This window comes from Oryctolagus cuniculus, chromosome 3 (genome assembly GCF_964237555.1).
Source record: "Oryctolagus cuniculus chromosome 3, mOryCun1.1, whole genome shotgun sequence".
Classification (NCBI taxonomy): Eukaryota; Metazoa; Chordata; class Mammalia; order Lagomorpha; family Leporidae; genus Oryctolagus; species Oryctolagus cuniculus.
In genome coordinates this window covers 156,144,779-156,166,288 of record NC_091434.1, presented here as the reverse complement: position 1 = coordinate 156,166,288, position 21,510 = coordinate 156,144,779, and the positions used below count along the sequence as shown (strand labels likewise).

At 38.0% G+C, this 21,510-nt stretch overlaps 1 long non-coding RNA gene across 2 annotated transcripts; it reads right to left on the bottom strand.

The window, feature by feature from the left end:
- Window positions 1-803: 803 nt before the first annotated feature.
- Window positions 804-21,506, bottom strand: LOC103348674 (uncharacterized). 2 transcript variants are annotated; one of them, XR_007920510.2, is made up of 5 exons: window positions 21,275-21,506; window positions 4,299-4,460; window positions 2,749-2,811; window positions 1,643-1,852; window positions 804-1,454 (listed from the first exon to the last, which is right to left on the bottom strand). It is a non-coding gene; the product is annotated as an uncharacterized lncRNA (long non-coding RNA). The 2 variants fall into 2 exon arrangements; XR_007920511.2 differs by lacking the exon at window positions 2,749-2,811 and having other exon boundaries at window positions 807-1,454.
- Window positions 21,507-21,510: the final 4 nt, after the last annotated feature.

Below are 21,510 nucleotides of genomic sequence, written 5' to 3'. Positions count from 1 at the left end.
TTATTGGCACCTCCATGTTCATTGTAACTCAATTCACAATAGCTAAGATATGGACTAAACCCAGATGTCCATCAACTGATCACTGGATAAAGAAATCATGGCATATATACACTATGGAATACTACTTGGCAACAAAAAAATGAAATCCTGTCATTTGCAACAAAATGGATGCAACTGGAAACCATTATATTTAGTGAAATAAGGCAATCACAAAAATACAAATATGTTTTCCCTGATCTGTAACTAAGGGAGTATCTAAAATGTAATGTATTTGACTGAAATTAACATTTGAAATTCGATGATTGTTTATAACAGTTTTTTCTACTGTTGAGGGACAGTGTTTTTATTGTGGGTTTTTTTTTTTTTTTTTTTTTTTTTGTCCTCATATTGTTTGGTGAACTCTCTACTTACTGTAGGGTTAATCTTATGAGTATAAAGGAAACTGAAAATAGATCTTTGTAGAAATTAAGAGTGGGAATAGGAGAGAGAGGAGGAAGTTGGCTAGGAGTTCAGGCAGAAGGAATGGTAGGGTGGGAAGAATCATTATGTTCCAAATTTGTATTTATGGGCCAGTGCCACGGCTCAATAGGCTAATCCTCCACCTGCGGCGCCAGCACCCCGGGTTCTAGTCCCGGTCGGGGCACTGGATTCTGTCCTGGTTGCCCCTCTTCCAGTCCAGCTCTCTGCTGTGGCCTGGGAGTGCAGTGGAGGATGGCCCAAGTGCTTGGGCCCTGCACCCCATGGGAGACCAGGAGAAGCACCTGGATCCTGGATTCGGATCAGTGCGATGCACTGGCCGCAGCGCGCCAGCCACAGCGCGCCAGCCACAGCGGCCATTGGAGGGTGAACCAACAGTAAAAGGAAGACCTTTCTCTCTCTCTCTCTCTCTCACTGTCCACTCTGCCTGTCAAAAAAAATATTGTATTTATGAAATGTTTGAAGCCTGTACACCTTGAATAAAAAGTTAAAAAGAATAAAAGGAGTAAAAATGAAAAAGAAAATAAAAAATAGATTGGAAGGTTCAAGCAATGAAACATGGGAGCAAAGAAGAAAGAGAAAAAAAATTCTAACCAATGTGGCAGGATGTAGAAAAGCTAAATATTTGTGTGATCCTAACAACAGGAGCTATTTTTAGGAGTGGGAGGTTTGGATGAGAAAAAAAAGTACCATTTCTTCCCAAAGTATCAGCATGTCCACTGGATGCTGGCAAGGTTTCACTGAATAGGGTAAAATAAGAATTTGAATCGGAGTACCTTCTGTGTTGAGGCAATGAATGTTTACTATCTAGCTTTAGAACTAAAAGTAAAGTGTTCATAGCAAGATATAAAGACTTTCAAGTCTACTATTCTGCTTCATTCCTGTTCCTACTGTCAGTCCTCTTCATCCAGGTAGCCTGTTGCCAGAGCTTCCAAAGCTGGCCTCCTTGCAAGAGCTCCCCGTTCTCCAAGTAAGATCTGCAAGGCACATTGATATATTGGGAATACAAAAATAAAGAGATTTACTTCACTCTTCTCTCTTGGAGAACTCACCATTACCTGGAGTATAAAGCTGAATACTTGCTGCTAGGGTTCCATTTCTTTTTCTACAATTGTGCCCCTCTTCCACCATTACAACCCTCAAATTACCATGAACACACACTTACTAAGGTAGCCATGTCAGAACACTGCAAGTTTCAGGGTTGTTTTTACACATGTTGTGGCTATTTCCTTTGATTTAAGTGTCATTTTTCTCCTCTTTCAAAATGTCTTCAGTCACACCCTACTCTTTAATGTTTTTTTTTCATAGCACCGAGTATGTAATTTCTCCTCCAGAACCTTATATCTGCATAGTTATGTTGATCATGTTTTAAATTCTGTAAAGATGGAATGATCTTCAATTAGTCTCATTTCTCATTGCAGACAGAGTGACTTTTGCCATCTGACCCTAAATATACTTTTTTTTTCCACTTCATATCATAGTACATCTTGAGAAAAGAAAAACACAAGAGACACTTATACGTGAATAAATGTAATGTAAAAAAACTAACATAATAACATGTTAAACACCATCTTAAAAGAAATTTGACTCTATCCATCATTTTGAAGATTTGTTAATAGGCCTAGATATTACTGAAATTTTAGAAGTGACTGAGGGACCTAAATGGCAGGACAAAAATAGTTTACTAGGATAAGTTTAAAGTGAGCATTGCTTATACATACATTTCTGCTAATTAGAAAAATTACTTAACGTGGAAATTAAGGATGGTGAATGGTGATGCTACAGTTTTTAATTCCACTAGACTGTAAAGAACTTCCTACTCTTCCACACTTTGGTGGCATCATTCTTATCCACAAATAAAATATTGTTAGTAGATTACCACTTATAATCAAAGAAATGTGTTTTAGGACAGGAAAATATAATTTGACTTCAAGTCACAAGCTGCAAAGCATCTAAACTATACATAGATCCATTCTCTCATCAATTCAGTGTGTAACACATGTTCATTGTTGAATGTTTATGTCTTAGCAGATACTTATCATTTTTACAAGGATTACATCAAGCTGTTGAACTGTTCATATGTGTGTTCAATAGGAATATGTTTAGCTACATACAATTTTATGCTTATGTGACTAAAATAAATCTGTAGTATACAATACCCAAAACTGCAATGCTTAAGCTTGAGAAACTAAACAAATGAATACTATACTGTCATTCATATACATATGTTTTAAATTCTGATAAGAAAATCATGATAAATCCTCAGCTCACCAGAGTTCAAAGTCTTTGCACCAGATGTATAAGCAAATGGCACAGCTTGTAAGCCATCCTGTCCTATAAGATAAGTTTCATTGTCATTTAACTGGGCATCAGAGATACATAGTTTAGATAACATGACAAAATTTGATAGTTGCCAACACCTCAAAACATATGTTTTTCACTTTTATGGGCAGGGGAACTGGGTACACTCTGCTGTAGCACCTCAGTTAGGTTTCGTTGGATTATCAATAAAACCAGTGTGCAAACATTTCCCATAAGATCAAATTTGATCATTGAAAATTCTATGATAATTTTTACTTATGGAAATAAAGTAAAAGTTAATAATTAAATGACTTTTCTAGTCTAGACTATATTGCCATAGTTACAGCCTCATGATGAATTCAATGATTCAATGCCGGTGGATCCAGCAAAGGAGCTAATTTCTGGGAAGTGGAAGGAGGGGCAAATATTTGGCAGTAACAGAAATTGAAACACTTTTTTTTATAGAATTTCCTTGTAAATCTCTATAAATACCCATGAAACTATATTTCAAGTTGGATAAAACATAATAAGATGTCATCTATAAAATTCTAAAAACTTCTGTCTTCTAATATTCAAACAGATAATTGTCATTCGAAATAAAATAGAACATATGAATACCTTGAATAGAATCCCTTCTGAATATAAAGTTTAATATCAGTAAATATATTTCCAAAGGATAAAAAACAAAAAGAATGATGTGAGGATATGGGTTTCCTTCCAATAACTTTGAGGTTTCTACTTTAAGGCATACTTGAATCTGGATAAAGAGAACAGTTGCTTGCAAATGGAGCTAGAAAGAACAGCTCAGCTTTGGGGTTGGTTTAGGTAGAGTTCACATCACAGAGTATGAAAGAATGTGGTAATTTTGGAGATGATTAACATTGACTTCATCAAGATCATATACAAAAAAAAAAAATCCCCAAATCTTTTTGAAATAAAATTGATTCAGCTTGATTTACATATAAAATGTCTCCATTTGAGTTTATATTTTGATGAGTAACCACCAGCAAACTATAGCATACTTGCATCTCCCAAAAATATTCCCTGTATCCTTCACAATTAATTTAACCCTTTCTGTGGTTTGAGAATTAGTTTTAATGTCCCCAACGGGTCCATGTAGTAGAGGCTTGGTCCCCAGGGTGGCACTTTTGGTGGTTGGTGGAACCTTGGGAGGTGGAGCCCAATGCGAGGTCCTTAGGTCACTGAGGACATGCCACCAGTACGCAGTACTCGTATAACCTCTGGATTTCTTTTGAGAAGGTTGGTACAAAAGTCTGAGTTTGGAGTCACTCATCTCTTCTGCTTCCTGACTCACTATGTGATCTTTCTGCAAATGTTCCACCATTCTTCTGGGTCCTTCCAGAGAGCCTGTATCATCAGGCAATTTGGAGTTTTAGCCTCCAAAACTGAGGACTTAAATAGGTCTTCCTTCCCCTCACAAGTAGCCTGTCTCAGTTATTTTGTTGTAGTAAACAAAAGCACATGCAACATCAATCATTGAACCTCAGGAAATCACTTACCTGTTTTTCTTCTTAAGTTTCCAGTCTAAATTAGATTTGTCCATTTTAGAATTTCATGTGAAAGCAATCATAGGACATGTCCTTGACATCTGAACAAAGGTCCTACGAGATTTTTTAAAAAGTCTTCAGGGAACTTGTGTTTTCATTTCTCCTGGTTATTACCTGGAACAGGAATTGCTAGGTTTATTATACATGTGTTTATTGAATAAGCTGCTAAAATATTTTACAATGTGGTTGTAGAATTTTACATCCCCCAGCAAAGAATGGGAGTTCTAGTTGCTCTAAAACCTCATTAATCCTTGTCACTGTAATTTTTCAATTATAACCCTTTCAATAAATATACATATTTATATCAAATTGTGAACTTTAATTTCCCTAATAACAAGTAATGTTGTAAGTACATATGCATACGTTGTCAATTTATTATCCTTTTCAATGCAGTATCATCTTAAATCCTTTACTTTTGTAGTGATAGTTACTCATTTATTTTTGAGTTATACAGTTTTAAAAAAAGCTTGATAGTATTGTGAATATGTTATTCTGGTATGTGACTTGCCTTTTTATTTTCTTCATGGCCTCCTTTGAAGACTAGAAGTTTGTCATTTAGTGAAGCTCAATTCATCAGCTATTTTTCATATTCATGCTTCATGTCCTAAAACAATCTTGGCCTATCCAAGACCCTTGTAGTTTTTCTCCTACGTTTTCTTCAAAATGTTTGTTTTATTTTAATTTTAGTTTTAGCTTTTTATATTTATGTCTATGACTTTATTTTTGAGTTAATTTGTATTTATAAGTTAAGGGTCAAAATACATTTTTCCTATATTGATTTTTCCTATATTGGTATGTAGCTATTCCGGGATCATTTATTGAAAAGATTTTTTTTCCCAATTGATGCACTTGGTAACTTTTCAAAATGAGTTGAATATCTATCTATCTATCTATCTATCTATCTATCTATATACACACATATATATGGGGTCTATTATTAGTTTCTATTAATTAATTGAAAGATTTCTTTTGTAATGTCCAATCTACTATATACCCTAGAGAAGACATGCAGAAGAAAGGAACATATTTTATATTTTAGGTTCTTTCTCTGCTTTCTGAATAGCAAACTCATATTTTCATTTGGACTATGGTCTGCTAATTTTGTGGTTGGTCCTGCTCATTTAAACTTATTTCTCTTTAAGGGTGAAGGATCAGATAATGACACTTTATTAGATGCTACAGGGCACTCAGAGGAGTTGGTCTCCATTCAAGGACTTTGTGTGAGAAGGATTCAACACTCCTTACCGGGATATCTAAGTAGAACAAACACGTGTGTGCTACAGAGCAAGACAGGCACGACTGCCTCTGGGGTCCTGTACCTGCAGAGGAGTTCAGCTTTTTCCTCATGCTATGTCCTACCAATTCTTTTCACAAGGCCCAGTGGAACAGGATACAACTGGGTATGTAAACATCTTAACAAACAATAATTTGATAAATTGCCTATTGAAAACTTAGCCTGTGCCAAGTCTTCTTCTAAACACTTTGGAAGCATTAACTCATTCAATCACCACAATAATTTTATAAAGAAGTATTATTAGAATCCCTATTAAGGGCTCACATTTTGGCATAATGGGCTAAACCTCCACCTACAACACTGGCACACCAACTCAGGCAGTTTAAGGCCCCGCTGCTCCACTTCCAATCTGGCTCCCTGCTAATGAGCCTGGGAAAGCAGGGTATGATGGCCTAAGTCCTCCGGCCTCTGCTACCCACGGGGGAGCCTTGGAAGAATCTCCTGGCTCCTGGCTTTGGCCTGGTACAGTCCCAGCTGTTGCAGCCATTTGAGGAGTGAACCAGCTAATGGAAGCGCGCTCTCTCTCTCTCTATATATATATACATATATACATCCAGATAGATTAAGAGATGTATGCAATATCATTCAGCTGGTAAGTAAACAGCAAAATTATATAATTAACAAGAGACTTTCTAGCACCAGAACATACACTCTAAACTTTATTCTGGGGATGGTGTTGTAGGGCAGTAGGTAACGTGCCTTTTTGCCCATACTGGCATCCCATAGCAGAGTGCCCATTCGTGTCCCAGTTACCCTGCTTCAGATCTGTATATGAGAAACCAGGATGGAGGTCCCAGCTCCTGGCTCCTGGCTTTGGCCAGGCCCAACCCAGGCTGTTGCAGTGATTTTTGGAATGAACCAGTAGATGGAAGATCTCTGTCTCTGTCTCTCCTTCTCTGTTACTTTGCCTTTCAAATCAATCAATACATACATAAATCTTAAAAAAAAAAAAATTCATCCCACAGTAAGTGATAAGACAGCCAGAAACACAATTACATAGGAGTTAGGGAGAGAGACAAGTTTGTTTCTGTGATGACCTTAGAAATAAAGGTCAACTCTTGCCATAAAAAATTAAAAAGGAATAAATGGAGGTGAATATTGTCCATTTGTCATTTTACTGACATATATGACTTAAAAGCTGAAAAGAAACTTAGCCATTGCCTAATGCAAGTCACTCTTTTAAATGAAGAACATGAAATACAGAAATGATAATTGATTATAAAAAGGTCACACAACTAATTAGTGAGAAGTATGGGAATAGAACCTAGGTTTCTTGATTTTTACTTGGGAAATCTTACTATAAAACCCCCTGCTTTGCGTACATCACGGACAGATTGTTCTATTATGTGCTATTTGCACAAGTCTCAGTCTTTTCCAATAGGGCTATTCATCATTCTGAGGGCAGAGACTACAGCATGTTAAATATAGTTCCAAGAACAAAGATAATGATAGCTATAAAAAGACCAAGGATATTACCTTGTAGTGTGTTTTCTTTTCTTTTTTGTTTGGTTTCAGTAATAAACATTTATGGTGCATTCATTTATATTAATGAAATTCAATAATAATGTTTTAATTTCATAATAATATTTTAAGTATATAATATGAACAGTGATCTATTCTAGGTGATAATAATACAAAATGAATTGTGAAAAGATAACATGAAAAGTTGCTTCAATGCATCTTCCTATCTCATTCCTTGATGTCTCTTCTTAGAACAGTCTCCCTCCTAATAAGAATTTCAAGTGCTTCTTTCTCTCAGAAGCCCTCCTTACCTAGAGATGCTAGCTAGATTGAGTTTAAAATTGCACCTTTGGGGTGGGCATTGTGGTACAGTGATTAAGCTGTCACTTGGGTTGCCCACATCCTATATTGGGATGCCTGGGTTAAGTCCCAGCTAACTCTGCTTCCAATCCAGCTTGCTGATAATGTACATATTTGGAGGCAGCAGTTGATGGCTCAAGTACTTGTGTCCTGGTGGGAGACCTAGATTGAGTTTTAGGCTCCTGGCTTCAGCTTGGTGCTGCCCTGGCTGTTGCAGGCATTTGGGAAGCGACCTAGTAGACTGAATTTCTCTCTCTTCCTCCCTCCTTTCATCCCTCCCTCCCTTTCCTCTTCATTTTAGAGGAAATAAAAAGTATTTTTTTCTACATTGCATTTTTTCTATCCTCTATTGGCCTTATCCCTATCTCTGATATAGCATATGATATTGAATCCTGTTTTATAATTCCTATCAGACTGAGAGCATTGGGACCTCCCCTTCAATATTTCACTTTAAAATTTTTATCTAAAGGGTTAGCATTGTGACAAAGTGTGTAAAGCCACCACCTGTGACACTGGCATCCCATATGGTCCTGAATGGTTCATGTTCCAGCTGCTCCACTTAAGGTGCAGCTCCCTGCTAATGGGTAAGGAAAAGCAGTGGAAGAAGGCCCCAATGTCTGGCCTCCTGCCATGCACTTGGGAGCCCAGGATGAAGCTCCTGATTCCTGGCTTCAGCCTGGCCAAGGCCTGGCTATTACAGCCATCTGGGAAGTGAGCCAGCAGATGAGAAGATATGTCTCTCTTTCTGTAACTTTTTCAAATAAATAGATTTTTTTTAAATAAAAAGTTTTATATCTTCATTGCAAGCAAATAATAGATCCAGAGTAGTTATTGAATATTTCATGCATTAATTAGTTGAATAAATGAATATGCTTTGCCTTAGTAGATACATTAACTTAATAATTAGAAAATACTATTTTCCAAATCTTTTTGAATTGAACTTATGATACAATAATAAAACAGTCATTGTTTATTTACTTGGATTTTATTTCTCCCCTTTCTCCTTTAAGATGTCAATAAATTGTGATATTTAAGGAGATTAAATAAATACATACAGGTTTTAACTTAATTTTAGACTGAAACATTTTCACCATTTGTTTCTGAATGGTTCATTGAGTATGTGAAATCAAACATTTGGGTAATACAACACAAATCTATTGGATTTGCTTCATGTTTACTGAGCTGGAATTTAAATAACATCGAGATCAACCAGAATAGAGATGCCAAGAAAGCAGTGAAATTGGAAACCTAAAGAAATTACTTAAAGGAAGAAATGGAAGATTGATCGACAAAATAGATGGAGCAAAATAAGGAAAGAGGCAGTAAAGGACTACTATCTACTCTCAGCAATAAAAGAGTGATGATTCCCTAAAACAGAACTAAAGAATATGGACAGTATACACATCCAGAGAGATTAGTTTAAGGACAGACATGCTTTAAGTGGTCTTCTAAAGTTCATGGAAAATGCATATTATGAAAAACTAAGCCTGGATTTCAAATTTTCTTCCACTAAAATTGACCTATCTTTTTAAAAAATATTTAATAATGGCTGGAATTTTTTAAAAACCTATTCATTTATTTACGTGAGTGGCAGAAAGAAAGAGAGAGAGAGAAAGAGAGAGAGAGAGAGAGAGGTCTCTCCCACCTCCTAGTTTAGTCCTCAAATGCCCACAATGGCAAGAGTTGGGCTGCTTCCAAATCCGGGAGCCACGGAATCAATCCAGGTTTTCCATATGGGTTGCATGAACTTAAGCAATCCCTGCTTTCTTCCAAAGTCTGCACCAGCCAAAAACTGGAGTCCAGAGTCAGAGCTGTGCATTGAACTCAAGGCACTGCTGACATGGACTGCAGATATCTCAACTGGCATCCCAATCACCACGTCAAATGTCTGCCTCTCAACTCATCTTTCAATTTCATTTTTCCACAAGCTTTTTGAGGATTCCTTGTATTTTGAAGTAATGGATTACCACTAGTGCACATTTTTTTTAAGATTTATTTATTTTATTTGAAAGGCAGAGTTACAGAGAGGCAGAGGCAGAGAGAGAGAGAGGTCTTCTATCCACTGGTTCACTCCCCAAGCGGCCTCAACGGGCAGAACTGTGCCAATACGAAGCCAGGAGCCAGGAGCTTCCTCCAGGTCTCCCACATGGGTGCAGGGGCCCAAGCAATTGGGCTGTCTTCTACTATTTTCCCAGGCCATAGCAAAGATCTGGATTGGAAGTGGAGCAGCCGGACCTCAAAGCAAATCCCATATGGGATTTCTGCACTGCAGGCAGTGGCTTCACCCACTATGCCACAGTGTTGGCCCTATGCACATATGTTTTTGTTTTCACCAGAAGACACACTAAAATATTAAAGTATATATTTACCAAGATATAGATTTACCAGGTCTGAAATGCAGAAAGAAAACTGGTAAATTATTTAGCATTCCACTTAAAACTGAAATTTAAACTAGCAATGAGGGGCTGGTGTTGTGGCATGGCAAGTAGATCTACCACCTGTAACATGAGCATCCCTTGTGGGTATTGGTTTGTATCCCGGCTGCTCTACTTCTGATCCAGCTCCTTGATAATGACCTGGGGAAAGCAGCAGAGGGTGGCCCAAGTGCCTGAGCCCCTTCCACCCATGTGGGAGACCTGGATGTAGCTCCTGGCTCCTGGTTCAGCCTTACCTTGCCCTGGCCTTTGTGGATAACTGGAGAGTGGACCAGCAGATCGAAGATTTCTCTGTGTGTGTGTGTGTGTTTGCCCCTCTCTCTCTATAACTCTGACTTTCAAATAAATAAATCTTAAAAAAGAAAATCTGGCTGGGGCCGCGGCTCACTAGGCTAATCCTCCGCCTGAGGCGCCGGCACTCAAGGTTCTAGTCCTGGTTGGGGCGCCGGTTTTGTCCTGGTTGCTCCTCTTCCAGTCCAGCTCTCTGCTGTGGCCTGGGAGCGCAGTGGAGGATGGCCCAAGTGCTTGGGCCCTATACCTGCATGGGAGACCAGGAGGAAGCACCTGGCTCCTGGCTTCGGATCAGCGCAGCATGGCAGCCGTAGCGGCCATTTGGGGGGTGAACCAACAGAAGGAAGACCTTTCTGTCTCTCACTGTAAAAAAAAAAAAAAAAAAAAAAAAAAGGAAAAGTATGCCTGCTGCTGCCTTCATTTTGGATTTCCAAACTCAGAACTCTGAGGAAACAAATGTCTATAATTTAATCTGTTCAGTCTGTGTAGCTTGTTATGGTGGCCCTGACATATACTATAGTGCCTGGAACTGAACACTTGAGAATTCAAAATACAAGAATGTTATGTAGAGATATGAATATAAATATGTAAATTCTTAAAGGGCTGAAGGTGATTGATTTGGAGAGGGATAATTGTGAGGAAAGTGGAGACAGGAAAAAAAAAAAAAAGCCGGCGCCACGGCTCACTGGGCTAATCCTCCGCCTTGCAGCGCCGGCACACCGGGTTCTAGTCCTGGTCGGGGCGCCGGATTCTGTCCCAGTTGCCCCTCTTCCAGGCCAGCTCTCTGCTGTGGCCAGGGAGTGCAGTGGAGGATGGCCCAAGTACTTGGGCCCTGCACCCCATGGGAGACCAGGAGGAAGCACCTGGCTCCTGCCATCGGATCTGCGTGGTGCGCCGGCCGCAGCGTGCCAGCCACAGCGGCCATTGGAGGGTGAACCAATGGCAAAGGAAGACCTTTCTCTCTGTCTCTCTCACTGTCCACTCTGCCTGTCAAAAAAATAAATAATAAATAAATAAATAAAAGAAAGTGGAGACAGGAACTATTAATTGTTACAATAAACTTTACATAACTAACTTATTACATAGACAACAAGTAATTTTGAGAAGTAAAACTAAAATTTAAAAATGCTGGGGCCGGCACTGTGGCATAGTAGGCTAAGCCTCTGCCTGTGACACTGGCATCCCACAAAGGCAATAAATGTGGATGTGTGTGTGTGTGTGTGTGTGTATATATATATATATATATATATATATATATCTGTGACAAGCTAATTTCCTTTCTTTTGGATATATAGCCAGAGTAGGATAACTACATCATATGGTAGATTTACTTTAAGTTCTCTGAGGGATTCCGTAGTGTCCTCCATGATGTCTATTCTAATTTGCATTCTCACCAAGAGTATGTCAGAGTCCCCTTGTTTTCCACATCCTCACTGGCATATTTTTTTTTATTTGTCTTTTTGATAATAGCCCTCCTAACTGGCATGAGCTGATATGTAATTGTGGTTTTTATTTGAGTTTTCCTGGTGGCTAATGATAGTAAGCATTAGTTTCATGTATTTTTGGGACATTTCTGTTTCTTCATTTGAGTTTATTCACATCCTTTTTCTTAATAACATTGTTTATCTTTGGATGCTCTTTTTATAGAAAATTTTATAGAAAATATACATAAACAATAGAGTAATATTCTGTCATTAAAAATAACAAAATCCTGAAATCTGCAGCAAAATGGATAGAACTGACATCAAATGTTAAGTGAAATAGGCCAGATGTAAAAACACAACTACTACATGCATTCTCTCATATGTGGGAGTAAATATATATAGTCAAGAGGCAAACATTTGGTCTAGAAATTAAACCACTCGAAACTGGATTTGGGCTACAGTGCAGATTTTGGATTCCTGCTATCGTGCATCCTGGAAGGCAGCAGGTGATGATGCCCCAAGTTCCAGCTTTGGGGGAGACCAAAGTTGAGTTCCCTGCTCCCAGCTTTGGCTTGGTGCACCTCTGTCATGAGAATCTGGGGAAAAGAACTGTAGATGGGCATTCTCTGTCTATGTCTCTGTCACTGTCTTTTTCTCTGCCTGTTAAATAAATGAAAGATAATTTAAAATAGTCAATCTGAATTTAAATTAGTGATTACCAGAGGCTGGTTATTGGTGGAAGGGGAGAAGTTGTCTGCCACAATGCAGTCAGGTGAAGGCAGTAGATTCTAGTGTAACCTAGCACAGTGCAGTGACAATAGTTCATGGCAATGCATTATATTATATAAAAATAATTGGAAGAGAGGAGCTAGTAGACTCCAAATGCTAAGAAAACATAAGAGAATTGAAAGATAAGTTGCCTAGTGTGATTTGTTAATGATAATGTGTATGGGTTGAAATGTTGCATTGCACCCCATAAAAATGTGCAGACATTACAAGTTAATCAAAATTTTTTGGAAAGATAGTATTTAAAAAAAAGTCCAGAAGTCTACTTTGGAGGATTGGGGAGATTTATGTTTATCTACGTGACACCAGGTATTTAAACATTACCTGACATGACAAGAACAAGACAAGGTCCCATGCATGGTCTCTATCAGTTTTACTCTGTCTTTTCTGTTTGAAAATGAACATTTTGTAAACAGAAAATCAGGAAAAATGTATAATTATACCTTATGTTCATTTGTCTTCCTTGAACATTCATTTCCTTCTTTATGAAAAAGGGCACATATTTTATATATTTTATTTAGCTATCTTTTTTTTATTAAAGAGGGTGTGTTTGACAATAGGAGTGTGTTTATGATGAAAGAATAAAAGAGGGTGGAACTTAGTCATTCACTTGTTCTTTGATTCTAATTCACAAAACGGATAGTAGGATTTAAGAGATTCCATTGATAAAATAATGTGGAAGAATCAGGAGTGACATTGAAGTAGGCAATATGGCCACTTATATGTAATTGTTACTATCATTTGACCTAATGTTCTACTTTGTGTCTTGTATTGGTCTTGTTGTTCTCCACAAGAAAATTTTGTTCCCTGGAGAACAACCTCCCTAGAATTCATTTTGAAGAAAAGTTATTGACTTCAGTTCACTTATGGATGCATGCCTAAGAAAGAAACATCATTTCTAAAAACACCATTAAAATTTTTTGAACTTGGGTTGAATAGGGCTTTATATCATCTAACATTATTTGCATTCTCTGTGGCATATTTTTATCATAATATAGTTTTTATTTTCATATTCAAAAGTTGTGCAAGTATTTGAAAAATGTTAAATTATAAAAATGATGTAGACCAAATTTTAACATATTGTGATTAATATCCAGTGTTTGTATGTTGATGAATATAAACACATTATACATTTTATATTTATTCTAATTTTTACATAATGTCTTATAATGAGATGTATCCAATGTTATGATTTATTTAGAAAACATGGAAAATTTGTTATCTTTTACTGTGGATTTTGTGCATATATAGTGATTACTAGTCAGTTCATGATTATATGTTTCAACCTAAATACATAAAAATGATAAAATACATAATTCAGAAGGGCATCAGATGGATTGGTGAAGGGTGAGTAATATGCTTTGTGTCCAAGGCTCTTCTCTGCCATGTACCTACTAACCTTGGGAAGTCGCCTATCAATTAACAAAAAAAATCAAATGGTTGCATGTCTATCAGGTACATATGCAATATTTTATATGACCAATTCCATGTTGATGGATATTTACATTGATTAACAGTTTTTCCGTACTAAAACATGAACATTATTGCTTTTAAGTGTGGCACTACACTGCAATGTTAGTCATCCATTGCTTACTATTGCTATTTATTTCTGCTGTTCTTTTTGTCTGAGCAGTCCTTTGATTTAAGTCCCAGTGTGGAAAGATCATGATTCATCGTAAAAAGAAAATGGTAAATCAAAGAGATCAAGGTTGAATTTCTCACTCTTCTTCAACATGGAGAATTTACATAATCTTAATGATGTAAGCATTTGATGAGCTCATTTATATAGTCTTTTCATCCTTCCTCCCACAATAGGGTATATATTCTTCCCTCTTGAGGACACAGCACTTCATGAGCTTCTGGAAATTGTGGTATCTGATAACATCAGTGGACTCAGTGGTCATATTCTTCCTATTGAACTCTTTATCCTACAAAGTGCTTCCTTAGTCCAAAGCGATGTCATGTTCAATCTATGTTAGTGGATCAAATGTCTTTTAAGCTCTTAAGATATGAAGCATTGGGGCTGGCGCGGTGGTGCACTAGGTTAATCCTCCGCCTGTGGCGCTGGCATCCCATATGGGTGCTGGGTTCTGGTCCCGGTTGATCCTCTTCCAGTCCAGCTCTCTGCTGTGGCCCAGGAAGGCTGTGGAGGATGGCCCAAGTGTTTGGGCCCTGCACCAGCATGGGAGACCAGGAGGAAGCACCTGGCTCCTGGATTCGGATCGGTGCAGCGCCAGTCTTAGCAGCCATTTTGGGGGTGAACCAACGGAAGGAACACCTTTCTCTCTGTCTCTCTCTCTCACTGTCTATAATTCTACCTGTCAAATAAATAAATAAGAATCTTTAAAAAAAGATATGAAGCATCATATACAAACCTACACCTGAGATATGTATCAAAATTAACTTTTGTCCCTTCCAGGGGTGAAAATTTATAATGTAATCCACATATCACCAAGTGGCTGATTTGTTTCTTTTAGGTAATGTAGTGTACTGTATCCAGATTTAGCACTAGACTTTGTGGTTTGCCAGGTGGATGTTTAGCAAAAGAAGTAACTAAATCAGCTTTTTGAGTAGTAACTCATGCAGTTGGTCCCATGCATATCTCTCATCCTTACCATTAGGGGTTCTTTGAGAGTTTATTGTGACTTCTATGGAGTGGACAATAATAGTAGCTAGCTGATCAAGGCAGAATTTCTAGTTGAATAATTTTACCTTTCTGTTTTGATAGTGTCCAATCTGTAGCATATACTCTTTGGTGGGAGTTGATCAGCAAGACAAAGAAACTCACCCTTTGCACCCACTTTAATAATGGCTTTGGCATTTCTCCTTCCTTGACCTATTCCTGGTCTTCAAAATTTTCCCTTTCTAGGCCTCCATACCAATCATCCAAGCCGCTTGTCACTGCATGCATTTCCATATATTCCTACCATAGGTAGGCCTCTTCGAAAGCATCCCACCTGAAGTTTTGCCTGTTGAGAGAATTCTCCTTCCTGCGGTCTTTCAATAGAGCTAAGATGCACCAGCAGAACTTTTCAGCCTGCATCTAACATGGAGGGAACCTACATATGAACAAAGCTTGCTCTTTCTCCTCCTGTCATCTGATGTCACTGTACTCCATGTGGTCATAGGTAAGAAGTGGAGAGACCTTGATGTAGTAGTGGTCTTTGCCATGGGGATCTGAGCCAAATGCTAATGCCATCTTCCTGGGTCACTCTCCTTGCCTTTTCCCTTTCCCAGTTGAACCACATTCAGCCTACAAATATACCAGGAGTTGATAGATCTGAAAAACCAAGTTCACGATGAGTAATTCTGAAAGCATGATGAAGTACTGTTTCATAGCTAAGAGCTTTTTCTCTGCCTATTTCCAGAGGAGTGCTAAACGCTGTTTCTAGAGTGGTCTCTAATTCTCTGTGTAAGATGGCATTCCTTACTTCAGGAACAAAGAGCTCTATGTTATACTTTCCTTGCTGAGGTGTGAAATAAAGTCAGAACTGCGTATTTTCCTATCATTTATTGTCTAACATCTTAGAATCAGCTGAGGTACATGGCACAAATGGAGAACCTCTTGTGTCAGGATCTGTACTTCAAAGGGACATATACAAAGCTGGTAGCTTTCATGACTACTAGAGAATGAGTAGCAGAAGTAACCATAAGCACAAAGATATTTTCTCCAGAACCTCAGAGACATACCATCAATAAGTCTCCTTTGTAGTGATGGGGATTGCAAAAGTAATTTTGTGTAGAGGCCTGTACTGTGTTGCAGTGGGTTGATGCCCTGGCCTGAAGTGCCGGCATCCCATATGGGCATCAGTTCTAGTCCTGGCTACTCCTCTTCTGATTCAGCTCTCTGCTATGACCCGGGAAAGCAGTGGGAGATGGCCCAGGTCCTTGGGACCCTGCACCCACATGGGAGACCTGGAAGAAGCTCCTGACTTCTGGCTTTGGATCTGTGCAGTTCCAGCCGTGGCAGCCATCTTGGGAGTGAACCAACAGATGGAAGACCTCTCTCTCTCTGACTAGACCTCTCCCTGTAACTCTGTCTTTCAAATAAATAAAATAAATCTTTTTTAAAAAAGTAATTTTGTTTAATGTGGAATCCAGGTTGTTTTCCAAGGTCTCCAATATACTTACAAGTCCTTTAACATACAGCTTTATTAAAATTATATGATTGATATATTGATACTATGTGATGGTGCATGGAATGCTCATAGTCTAATTGCCTTCAGACTATTTATAATAAAAAGACAAGATTGTAGAACATATAATTGTTTTACACAAATCAATCCCAGCTGTTTCCGACCAGCTTTCCTAACTAGGATGAAAAAACACATTTGAGGATCACAATTTTTAGATTAAATATACCACCATGTAATTGAAGCTGTTTGAGTTAAGGACTTACTGGAAGGACAGAAACAATGAACACAACACCACTATGCTATCAGAATTCACCAACATCTGCAGCATTAGTTTGCTTTTTGCAGAGAAAGTCTTGTGAATTATATGGGGTATCTTATGCTCCAACATCCCTGTAGTCTTTAGAAGTTGCTCTATTCTTCGCCATTCCCCTGAGATTACATAAAAATTTTTATTAAATTTCTTGGATTGGAGAACCAGGAACAATTTAGAGGTTTCCATTTGACCTTCCTATCTACAATGAATCTAAAGGCATAGAGAAGGAACCAATAAAGAGTTTCTAAGAAAAGTTTGTCTATTCCAAAAAATGCAATATTGTACTTCCCCTACTCCAACTGAAGGTCATAATTACAATCTCTGCTTCAAATAAAACACTGATAAACCTTCAACTGTCTTATTCTACGTCTTTTTTAAAAAATATTTATTTATTTGAAAGGCAGAGTTACAGAGAAAAGGAGAGACAGAGATCTTCCATCTGCTGGCTTATTCCTGAAATGGCCACAGTGAATAGGGCTAGGCCAGGACAAAGCCAGAAGCCAAGAGATTCCTCCAGGTTTCCACATGGGTGCAGGATCTCAAGGACCTGGGCCATCCTCTGACCTTCCCAGACCACTAGACGGGAGCTGATGGGAAGGAGAGCACGTGGGACTCAAACTGGCGCCCATATGGGATGCCTGCACTGCTGGCTGTGGCTTTAACCCGCTGTGCCACAGTGCTGGCACCTTCAACTGTCTTCGTAGCAGTACAAAGACCCAATATTTCTCCATATGTTTGGGTATTATCCCTTTCCCTCTGTATGTTTCCTTAAGTAATTGCAGGTAGGGAAGTGGGTTCAAGGACCATAAACATGGAAAAGTATATTGACTGTCCTGGAGATGATGGACTTTTGTTTTCTGATTATCTTTTTCTATGTCTATCACTTTGATTGACTAATTTGAACAATAACCTCATTGGCTACCCAAATTTATTGATCCAAGAGACACTACATTTTATTGACCATATCCATAATTCCTTGTAATCAGGCCTTCTTGCCTACCATTGCAACCTTGTCACTTATTAGAAGAGATCTAACCCAACTTGTTTCTGACAATTAAATGCATCTGCCTGTCCTCTTTTATCGGGGAAGAAAGAGAGTGTGTAACCTCCCTTGCTACCAAGTGTCTAAGAGAATATATATTTATCAACTCAGTTGCTCAGGAGATAGCAATAATTGAGGTTTATGTTGATGCTAGCATTCTTCTAGGTAGAGAATTCTGTACCATTTTGTTAATGGGAAGCTCTCCAAGTCCCTCTGCAGAACACAGGTAGCTAGAGGATTGTTTCAACCTTAGGTTGAATATGAGACTTTTGATCCTTTCAATGTCTTCAATTGACATTTCTATTTAACTCGGTGTGAATCGTTACTTTCTCCATGCTTTCAAGGACATCTTGTTAGTATTGTTTCCTGAGATCCTTGCTTGAATTTTGAATCTTTTACTACCAGAGAATATTTGTGGATCAATACCCTCTCTGTTGTGAAACTTCATGTTTTAGCACTCTTGGTCCAGTACACTTAGATTACTTGGAACATGACAAGTAGGAGTCCTGTAGCTTCCTTGAAGTACAGTCCTTGTCTCCTTAACTTAGCATGCTTAAAACTTCCCTGGACATGGCATGACTTGTAACGGGTGATTGGCCATGGGGGAGATGTGCATTGTTACTAACGAGCACATGTTGCCTTGAAAAGCAGATGATTCTGCTACATCTAATAGCAAGAAAAATCCCTCTATTTTCTGACAGTTAAGGGGTGTTCCATTTCTGTAGGCTCTGAGAGAGTCTAGTGTATTCTGGGGTCTCAAGGTTTTCAAGCATGGCAAATAGAAGCCCTGTGCCAAGTCGTGATCTGCAGCAGGTGGAGGGGGTTAATAACAAGCCTTTCCCAAACTTTGCTACTCGTATAATTAGGCACTAGTCCTATTCATTAGTTTTCTCTGTCCTCTCCTCCCTGGAACTCTGCTCTTCTTTTTAATTAAGTCACAAGCTTCTTCCTTATGTTTTCCTGCCCTCTGGCTCTAGGAGATAAGAGTCTCTTTTTTATGCTTCCAAGGAAGATGCCTGCCTTTCACACTTACTTTCCTTCAGTGATTAATCACCTTCTACTTTTTATTGTCTTCCTCCAGTACATAAATGGCACCAAGCAAGAGTTATCAGGATACTGTTATTCTTATAATTTGTACTTCCAAAGACCCTTTTAAAACTTTCAAATATTTTACCTGCCATTGTGTATCTATCTCTCTCATTTCACTGTTAGTAAAATTTATCAGTTGCGTTGTAGCAACCTACAAACAATGGGGTCTCCTTTTGCACCTGAATATCAGGTGGTCCACTTCCAAAACCCCATTTTTGAGTCTGCTTCTATGGATCACTCCATATACTAACAGTACAAATTATAAACTACAGATTTACATGTTGAAAATTTGTTGGGAACTGTCCTCATTGTCAACATCTATGTTAAGAGAAAAGGAAGCAGAACTGGAGAGAGGTAAGAACTGATCATGGTATAACTGCACTAGTGGGCCTGGTTATCCCAGGGATGCTCTAGATTCAGGGCAGTGATTCGCAATTGCTCCAATTTGAGACAAGGGCATCAGCTTTTTATATTTCCACATCAACCAGTCACTAAATACATGCTGATTTCCAGGAGGGAGATGATGCCTGGGACCATTTGTTTTTTCCATTGATGACAATCTGTTGAGAGAGAATTATCTAAGTCATCAGAAGACAGTACTCTTAGCAGCTGGGGAATGGTGTGCCTCAGTCTAGAAGTGAAATCTAAGTAGCATCTTCCATTACTCCAGGAAATATGCAGATATTTTAAGTACGATTAATGTAACAGCAAAAATACGTGTTTTAGGTACATTGCCAAATATTTCAATCAGATATTTCTAGTGTTACTATATAATGTGATCAACTACATGTGAAGTATCACTATATATAATTATATATATAAATCTCCACTGTATTTTAGATAAACCTTATATATTTGTTTTTCAAGTAGTACAGAAATACATATTATACATATGCACACATGTATTATATACATAATTATGATAAATTATATAATTACTAGTGTAATTTTATTTAAACAGGTTATGTTTCTAATTGCTATAAAAAGCTGATATTAAAAATTGAAAATAGGCAAAGAAGAAACTTCACAAACACATGCTACATTATTTGAGCTTTCTGTACAAGAAAGAAAATTAGAAATAATTTATGGTAGCCAAAGGGTTTGAAGAGAATAGAATTTTACAAATACTTTGGAGAAAAGGGAGCACAAGATGTAAGGAGGAAGCATTAATAAATAAAGACTGGTAAGCTAATGATGATTCTGAAGGGTCTGAGCTATTGAGTTCATTTTAAAAAATTCATACTAGAAAGAAATGAAGGAATGAAAAGCTTTGGACGATTTAGTAATAATCATGTAGATCTTGGAAAATTGCTTATAGAATGAAAAGAAGCCATGGTGATTCCTTTTTCTCTATTTTAATTTTATATCATTTATAAATTGGTACTGTCTGCTTTTTAATTTCTTATTTTTTTGGATCTTGACTTTGACCTTAAGGTGTTTCTGTATTTGTTTTTGTTTAACAGAGGAAGATACCACTATTATGGCTTCTTTTCTCTGGTAGTCAGCCTCTCTCTGACTGTCCTACCACAAAAATGTCAGAGATCCCTCCTCTCCGATGGCCTGTGTCTCCCAGCCTTGATACTGCCCCCAGAAAACAGTTATCAACAACCGTAGCAAGCAGCTCTGTAGAGCTAAACCATTATATATACATAAATAATATAATATTGAACTAATAATTTAATTTCTGATTATCATCTTTTGGCTAGAGGCCTACATTTCATAAAGTAAATACTATCTCTTTGAGAGTTCAGTCTATTTACCACACTGGATTTAGAATTAAAGTCAAACAAATCATACTGGAAGGAAGAGGTAAAATTGTTGAATAAGTGCTTTTAGGTCTGCCTCACCTCCCCTGTAAGATGACTGTTGCCTGTTTTAACACATGTCACTGTGATCAGAGTTGAGACTAAGATGGTTTCCTGATCTATTGCTATGACAGCATCTGACAGGAGAAAGTTTAGTGTGTGGCAACTCAGAGAAACTCCTATTTATCTACCCAATAAGTGGTCAACAGAGTTTTCTTGAACTTGATTGACTTCTGCACCATTTTCATACATAGTATAATAAGCAGTAACAAAGAACATTGTGAAACCAGAAAGGCCAATAAGATTACTAAACATAAAAAAAGAGAATGCTTGATAAACATTAGCTAGAGGAAAATAAAAGATGTTATGGGCCAAGTTATGGCCCCTCAAAATTCATATACCAAACCCCTAAGCCCCAAGACCTCAGTGACTATATTTAGAGATACTGCCTTTAGAAGGTAATTTAATTAAGGGGAGAATATTATGGCAGACCTGAATCCTATATGGCCAGCATCCTTGTAAGAGCAGACAAAGTCGCAGGGGAGCGTAGAGGGAAGAGCTTGGGAACACAGTCATGTCACAGGCAGAGGAGAGTGGTCTCAGGAGAAATCAAACCCACAGACACCTTGATTTCGGGGTCCTAGCCTCCGGAGCTGTGAAAGAATGAACCAGTGTTAATTATGCCACGTAATTGTGGTACCTTATGATGGTATACTGATTTAGAAGGA